This window comes from Clinocottus analis, unplaced genomic scaffold (genome assembly GCF_023055335.1).
Source record: "Clinocottus analis isolate CAN_PGR_092001 unplaced genomic scaffold, fCliAna1.0.p SCAF_23, whole genome shotgun sequence".
Classification (NCBI taxonomy): Eukaryota; Metazoa; Chordata; class Actinopteri; order Perciformes; family Cottidae; genus Clinocottus; species Clinocottus analis.
In genome coordinates, this window is record NW_027175965.1 from 3,465,274 (window position 1) to 3,473,318 (window position 8,045).

Consider the following 8,045-nt stretch of genomic DNA (forward strand, 5'->3'; position numbering starts at 1 on the left):
AAGCTAGTTTTGCTGGATGGTTTGAGAGAAAATGTGGTGGCTCCAGAACGGCAGCCTCGTTATTCCAGCGCCAACGGGAACAAAGACTGACACTGAATTTTGTCCCGATGGAGTGGAAAGTTTGACAAGCGAACACACTTGCACTAGAGTAGTCCGACTTGAGCTCAATGATTCATTCAATGAAACATTAAGAACTGTGGACATTGCGCACATCACAGTTTTACTTTGGATGGCGTTGGCCGGAGTAAAACCTCAAGAGAGAGAGAGAGTGAGAGAGTACAGGGGGAGCCAGTGAGAGCTTCTGAACAATGCTTGAGTTTGTTTTTTAGTGAACTTCACACATAGAAAATAAATATAAAAAATAATAATTATATTGCTTTATAATAGTGTTGTATGTATCGCACTTATTGGCATATATTTCTATTTAATATAATTTGACGAGTCTGTTAAACCATTATCATGATAAGTATAGAACAGTGGCCACATTTAGACTATAAGTAGTCAGTTTATCCTTGTTCAGCCACTGTTCTTTTGTACCACATGAACTTCTATTTCCTATGTCTTTACGGTGACACCTTTCATCTCCTCGAGCTCCATGTTAGTCTTCCCGTTGGCAGGAGTGTATGAAACACTCCTGGTCGCAGATTTTCTTCTTCTCCATTTGCAGATGCACAGCAGAGCCACGATGATGATGGCGGCGACTACAACAATCCCCAATACCCCAAGACCAAACGTGAGCTTGGTCAGACACCAACCCTCAGTGATGCAGGCCAACGTAGAGTTCACTGAAAGGAGAGAAAGACGAAAGGAAACCGGTCATTTCATATCACATGATTTCAGAAACATTGTCAAAGCGTTATTAGCCATGTTAGCAACGTGGCTCTATGGATGACCACCACGGGAATATCTCAACAACTATTGGATGTATGGATTGTGATTAAATTGGCTTCACACGTTCATGTTGGCCGGCTTCCAGTGTGTTCGTCACCTTAACGTTGTAGCTGATGAAGGTGTAACTCATTTTATGCCCACGCTCGGTAGCTAGAGCATTTCTTCCCTGTGGTCAGTGAAGTCTTATCTTGTGAAAATACATCAAATTTGATTTGCTAAATTGTATTCTGTTTTATTAATCTGAATCTGCAAAGGACCTAAAGTTATCTGATAACTGCTGTGGTGTAAAATGTTAAACGTTTGCGTTTGAAATGTAGAAGTGTGAAGTAGCATAAGTCGTGGCAAGTCTCCCTTTTACTTTGGTTAAATTAAATCACTTTTTAAATTTACAACTTGTGTTTTCTTCCCTCTCTGTTAAACCTGTTGGGAGGGAACATGTAAGGAAAGTAGGCCCACTGCATTCCTGCATGCAGCGTGTTATTATTCTTATCATTTCAAAGTGACTTAGCATAAGCCAAAATCAATAACCACTAAACAGCTGTTTCTTAACCTTACTAAAGTTCAATAATTATAGCTTAATGTACATTTATTATCTTCATATTCCGAGGTGTTAACATGTGTTATAACTAACTAGCCAATCTATGTCTTAAAGTACATGATGGGACAAAACTCTGAAAGCGAAACCATCTCCTTTTCTTTCTTTTCTATGGTGTCGTTTTTTGTTCTCTGTCACTGCTCTTCTTCAATTTTCCACTAACGGCTGAACCACAAACTGAACAACTTCTTCAAGACACAGGAAACTTCACTGAGCGCCCCGTTTTCATTCAATCTAAATGTAGCTGTACAGTACATGTGAGTTATAATGCAAAGTTTCTTTTTTCAGCTGTATAATGTTCAGTGGCAGCAAAAAGCCCACTTGTTTTTTTTTCCTCTGCTCAAGCTTTCTAATTACGAGCAGCAGGGCTGCACCTGTTTCCTATTGAGGAAAACGTGTCCTGCGGTGGGTTTTGTTACCTTATGAAACTGCCCCGAGCAGTAAATGAGGAGCTTTCTATACACTTTCAATCAAGGTTCAAAACGACAAAGCGCAGTTGAGACATACCAGTAATTGTGTGATTATCCTTGAGATCCAATATACGGCTGCAGTTGACTAAAGGACAGATAAGTGGAGAACACATTCGTAAATGTCTTTTATTTAAACCTCCCACATCATGAGTAGCTCCAGTCTTCGACGGACAACAGACACTTACTTTCGCAAGCGGCGTCCTCCCAGCCCTGCAGGAGGAAGGAGATACACTAAATGAGTGGTAGTGAGTAAATAGTGCAATAGTTACATTTTTACAATGATCTTTAAAATTATGAAATTGATGCAGGCGAAATAATCAACTACTTAACACTTTATTGATAAAATACATTTAAAGATGTTTTGAGTTTGTTTTTTTTTCCTTTTTTTTTTGAGTAAACATGCCTGGACATGTTTCAGGTCTGTGCCACAAAGTACTACAGTGTGGTCCTTGTTACAATGATCATGGTGCAAGAGGGTTGCTGCTTCACTTTTATAATAGTTACCTGAATATATTTGGGGTTTGGATTGTTGGTGAGACAAAACAAGCAACTTCAATATGTTATCTTGCCTGCATTCTGGGAAATTAAAATGGGTATTTTTCACTTTTCATCCTATATATATATATGATACTATATTGTAACGTCTGCTGCAGGAAGACTCGCAGACGTTGGTCTCATTAACTTGTTGGTTTATTTCACCAACCACTGCTACTGTAACAGGGCTCTTCGGTAATCACAAAGCTCACAAAGCTCACAAAGCTTCCTCTCCGCTACACATACAGCAGCCCACAACACACGTACTTCCTCTGTAACCACCATATATATAAAAAAAAAGAAAAATGAATCAATCATGAAAAAACACAACCGATAGTTCCAAACAACCCTTTTGTTTTTGCCGAAATAACCTGCTAAACTAATGACAGTCCCCATCTGCTTCAGCTGTATAGTGTGTTCCTTGATAATTCTCAGATAGCATGCCAACAACAGTCCAGCCAATGATCTCTGAACCCGTTTCTCATCTCGCGGAGGAGACACAAATGTGGGGGGAAACCCAAACTGTATTTCCACATTCACACATTTCATATTGTGAGGTGTGTCATGTTGAATTGTTCGTGAAATTTGGAACTGCATCTGGGTAGGAAGTTGTTCATTACCTCGGAGCAGTCGCTTATGTAGTGCAGGGAGTGATGGCAGTCCTTCATGGTGAGTGACTGGTTTGTCAAACTCCGAACCCGTTGTTTGTCAAAATCAGAGTCCTGGGCAATGACAGTTTTCTGGAAAATAGACACACAGACACAAATGTAGTAGATTAAAAGAAGAAAAAAAAACACTTACACAATGAGGTGGTGGAGATTTAGGGAGTTTTCAGTGCCATTTCTTTCCTCAATCTCGGCACCAGACAAGCAAAAGAGTAAATTCCCTTATGCACACTGGAACTGTGTGAGTCACACCAGCCCGGGCACTTCCCTTTAGCACAATGTCTCAGTGCCGGACCATAACCATAGCAATATCCTCCTAAAATATACACAATGTTCTTCGTAGCACCTGGACAAACAACTATTCCAAATCTTTTTTTATTTTCGTTCTGCCACTAAATAAGCAAAACACGCCACTCCCTAGCATTAAGGAAGCTCACATGCTCGACCACTGACAGCTTTGTAATTTATAAATAAACGACTAAACAGAAAAAAACAAAAGATCATTATCTCTTGCAGGATAGTGCAGCGTGTTTATCAGAGTTTTTGGTAACAATGTATCAACCAGCCAGATTGCAACAACTCAACCGGAAAACATGGAAGATTGCCACGAAAGAAATATGTTTTCAACACATTATCTAGCCTCTCCCTATTATTCATGCTAACCAAATATACTACTTACTTCTGCTATTGTTAGAAGATTGTAGTATATGAAAGTATAAAGATACAGTGGCTCAATATAACCTGCATAGATGCTGTATGTAGAATAGTCACTGAAGTATTATATAATCCGTCCTGTTTAAATAAGAACAACCAGCTAATGTTGTTGAGTAAACACAAAAAAAGGAGAGAGAAGCCTCCTGTAAGTTGACCACGATACAGGATAGCTCACGTGAGGGACGTATGGAACTAGGGCAGTGTGAGAAAAATTGTTACTCGACACCGGTTGTGAAATCACAGAGGAGGAAAGACAAGCTTCTAGCTTCAGGGGCTGGACGACACTTCTGTTATAAATTCAAAGCAGCGAAAGCTGACTCAGGAAAATTTGAGTAATCAGGACTGCTGGCATGGAACTGACATTCTCCAGCTTTTAGAGACTGTAACTTGTAATGTCAGTGGACTGGGCTTAAAGCAGCGAAAGAAACCCTGAGAAATCTTTAACCACTGTGACTGTTCCATTGAGTGGAAATTGTTGAGTAACTTTGTAAAAAAAAAAGCTGTAATAAAACCACAGCCTTACCATTTTCTAGTTCTTTAGACTAATCTAACCTTCTTCCCTGTCCATACAAAAGTGTAATAAACAGGCGACGCCCGATACTAGAGGAACTTAAGGTATTTTACCGACACCTGTGATGCACACTAATCCCTTCAGGTTGGTCGGAATGCTAACGGAGTTACCAGCGTGTTAGGTATGAGCCTGCCTCTGTTTTTTTTTCCCGGGCGGGGCCCGTTCACATTACACTAGTACAAAGTCAAAACGTCCCATGTGAGTCATAACTTGATTGACACTATCTCTTCTCATCAGTTATTGTCGGCGTCTTGAATGTTTCCTACGGTGATCTTTGCAAGTGAGAAAAAAACAGAGCAAGAATCAGAGCTTAATGAATTCTGCCAACCTCAGTGTCACAACAGGTGCCATCTTTCACATCTAAACATTCAAAAGTGTAGGCTGGGAATATAACCAGTACAGTTATAAAATCCTCTGATTTTAATGTGTTTTACTTCCGCCTTTATCGAACCATTAAAGCTGTGACCAACCACCTGGGCCTGCAGTACTGTTTTGGTCAGGCCCCTCACCTGAGACCAATCCGGTTTAGTCGAGCCTGAGTGGTGATGAAACTCCCACCCGGCACAGCTCTCATGGTCTCAGAGACACACAAGTCTCTCCCCCACCACTAGGTAGCAGCACAAGAAGATGGAGTATGGCTCACTGATCGACCCGGTGACCATGTCAAAAAACTAAAAACATCCCATAGTCACTACGGGATGTTTTTACGACAGTGTAGTGGGATCTCTGGTTAGCAAAAACTGATAAACCCAGTTAGGGTTGGGTGCAAAGGACTTACGTTCTTTGACTCCCAGCAAGTCTTGCACTCGGGTGAACGAGGAGGTCGGGACAGCCGGTAGGTGAATCCATCGGCTTGTCGGCTGACGTTGCATGTCAGAGTTGACAGAAGCGCTTCGGCTGTAGTGAACAGAGACAGCACTGCAAATGACAACACAAGAAAAAAAAACAGTTTTTAAACTCAGACACCTTCAGTCATTTTATATTTCATAGTAAACTTCATTTCCATTTCTATTATAATGTAATGCAGCTGCAGTGCATTACAATACCATGAGATGGGATTTGCTTTCACACACACATTCACGTTTCCCTCAGGATTCTTGTTAACAACTGGTGATCCTGTGACTTTTCAACCAGCACCATCATCAGGTCAACATACTTTTGTTTATGGCCAATTACCAGCTAAACAAATGCATTACATATAATCTGTAGTGAATCAGGTCATCTCATTGAGATCTTTTCTCAACCTTATCAAAGAACCACGTACAAGAACACAAATGAAAAGCAGTTTATCTGGGGACAATGTTTTATGAAGGGTGCTATGTGTCAATCTACACGATAAGTATTATTTTGGTCCCCACAGGTCTCAGGGTCAGAGGTCACGACCGCAGGGTCGAGACATGAAGACAGAGATGTGGACTGCCCAGTCAAGAATTTGATTGAGAATCCTGAATGATTTCAAGAAAGAGGAGAACTGCAGCAAAGGAGGAAACAATAAGAAACAAAGGAAGTGAAGAGGTCAAGAGGTCAAGCAGCTTATCACAGCCCATATTAGATCCTGATTGTTATCCGATGTCTTCTCTTACAGAATGAATCAACACTAAATGTAAACAGAGCTACGTGTAGCGGGACAGTGTTTAGTCAGGACTGAAATAAGCTTTGGTTCATCTGAGATTACATAAATCAGAGTCAGAGTTCAGATCAGTTCATCACAGAGCTGCCTTATTGTTGTTATAAGTTTTAAATTATGTATTGTAATACATACAACTACAGAGTTTTGTCTTTGGCAATAAAAATTGTAGATCCTCCAACTATGCTCATGTAATATGCTATATACTGTATGTGTGTGTGTATATATATATATATATATATATATATATATATATATATATATATATATATATATATATATATATATATATATATACAGAGAGAGAGAGAGAAAGAGATAGATAGATAGATAGATAGATAGATAGATAGATAGATAGATAGATATGATGATCAACTGTACACATACATATATTGTATATATATTCTGTACATATATTCAAATTAAGAGTGATTGTAAGATATCTGGCTTTTGACTTTTAAAAGAGTTGCAGATAATTAGCAACATTTTTGGGAAATGTTTTCTATTGTTCTTTGTCATTCCATGTTAACTATGTGTGGAAAGGAAAACGAAGCTAATGCTTTTCCCGCAGGTCATTTCAGACACGGGAAACAAAAGGTGAAGAAAACAATGAGATTTTAAACAACTACAAACTCAGTCTTTCGAAGGAGAAATCTGGGGAAACCAGTACACTTCTCCACTTGGCAACAAACTCCATGGGCTCGAGGCTGACAGCCACAGACCGGGAAGGGTGGGAAGTGGATTACTCAGCAGGCCTCCTGGGCACAGAGGCACCTGAATGTGTCAGGTCCGTACCCAAGGGCCCATTATCTTATAATTCAGATTTGTTGACAATATTAAAGTAACGCAAGATCTGCAGGCTTTCAAAAAGGCGACAGATTTGTGGATCATTTGCTTGACGTCCCTTTACTTCCTTAACTGTGGTGGTGCTTTCCAGTTCTTGTAGGTTCAGGTTTACTGCAGGTGAGGAGATGACCTCACAGGGTGTGTATGGATGAAAAACAAAACTTGACTTTCACCTGCAGCTGTGAGAGAAAGTCTCTCTGACTCAGATTTAATACACACTACAATATAATAAACTCGGTCCATTAAAAATAAATCAAGGGTGACTGTGTGTGGTGAAATAAAAACATAAATGAGTAAACGTTAGCCGCTCACCACATCTATTTATGCGGCACGGAATTCCCACTGTTACGCAATGATATACAATAGACCTTAAAAGGACATGTCATCACCAGGAAACTCAATGAGACTCAAAAATCAGCCATCACACTTCCCGGGTTAGAAATGCACCATGCACCTGTTTCACGGTGACAGCCATACAAGCTCAGACCTGGATGTTAATTCTGATGAGATTTGCTGAATTTATGTGGTCTCACATGAAAAAAAAGCGAATAGCTGTGAAGAAATGTCAATCGCATGACAGCTCAGGACTGGCACTCACTTTCTTACTTCTTCCACCTCTTGTCCTGGTGGAAAGCCCCCAAACTTCCAGCCTCTGCATTGTTTATTTAAGAGACATTTCCAGGAATCCGATCCCTTCAAATCAGGAAAATAGCAATATCTCCCCTGTTTGAATTATTATTATTATTATTATTTTTTACCATATATGATCTGTAACGTTATATGATCTTATAATGATCCCTGTGATGAACTGGCGACCTGTCCAGGGTGTACCCTGCCTTCGCCCCTTGACAGCTGGGATCGGCTCCAGCGCCCCGCGACCCTAATGAGGATAAGCGGTTAAGATAATGGATGGATGGATGGATCTGTAACGTCCCTTGTTTTCATCTGACCGCGGTCATGTCCTTTTTTTTTTTTTGTCGGCCTTGCTTTTGACCGGTTCAATAAGTAAGTTTGGTTTAAGTAGTTATGAAGTCTGAATGCATCAACTTACCGATCACGGCGATGAAGAATTTCCGAAACATCCCGGCGAATCGCACTCGGAGGAGCTTTTTTTTTTCTGAGAGCAGCGGCG